Raw genomic sequence first — 988 nt, 5'->3', positions numbered from 1 at the left:
AGTGGATCTGACTCCCTTACACAGACATACATGCAGGACAAACACCAATGCACATTTAAAAAAAGTTAAATTTGAAAAATGTATATATTCAAACTAATGAAAACACTGAGAACTCTAATTGGGGGAGAATTTATAATAAAAAGCTTGGCAGGAAAAAATATCTAGAAGATTCTACTGTGCCTTTGATATACAGTGCTGACTATAATGCTAGAAATCAGCCCTGACTTTCCTTCCTAGGGTCAGTAAGCGTCTACTAACTGAGCTATATCCCAGTGTTACTGAGCTTGCTTACTTAGCAGCCTGGATGTGTGGAACAAGGCATACCCTGGTAATACTGTCTACAGTATTAACTCCATTTTCAGAATCCTCTTAGTGTAGTTTTTGCACATTTATCTAAAATTGGGACATCTTAAGAGCAAAATTCTCTAAAGCAGAGAAGCCCTTTAAATATTAGGGAATAAACAAATTCCACTGTGGTCAAAGTGTACAAAGAGCAAACCACTGGAATTTCACTTTTGAGACCCAAATCCCTGGGGAATGCTGTCTAAAGTAATCATATATTGGATTAGACACTTATATCCTTGGATCCTGGGTGCTACCTCTTTTTGTAGAGTGAGGTTCCTATGGAATTAGCTCAGCAGCTGACACCTAATAAAACACAAATACTACTGAGTGGTTTAGCAGTGCTGTGCTTTCTATACGAAGAACCAGAAACAAAGCGTTAGATACTGTCACACACCTCGGTTTACAGAAGTCAGGACAAGTCCAAACTATATCCTTTCAATACAAACTTTTTTGATGACTGACCTCAAACTTGCTATGTGGTAAGGACAAGCTCTGACTTTCTCCAACCCGGGCCCCCTTCCTAAGTGCTGGGAGTATAGGAATGCAGTACCATGCAGTGCCTTTAACAACTCTCAAAACTCCTTACATGCCAAAATCTTTCCCCAAAACACAGCAGACAAATAATACTAAATGGTACTAGAAA

The sequence above is a fragment of the Peromyscus californicus genome, unplaced genomic scaffold (genome assembly GCF_007827085.1).
Source record: "Peromyscus californicus insignis strain IS unplaced genomic scaffold, ASM782708v3 Scaffold_5__1_contigs__length_169319896, whole genome shotgun sequence".
NCBI lineage: Eukaryota > Metazoa > Chordata > Mammalia > Rodentia > Cricetidae > Peromyscus > Peromyscus californicus.
This window is presented reverse-complemented; position numbering follows the sequence as displayed.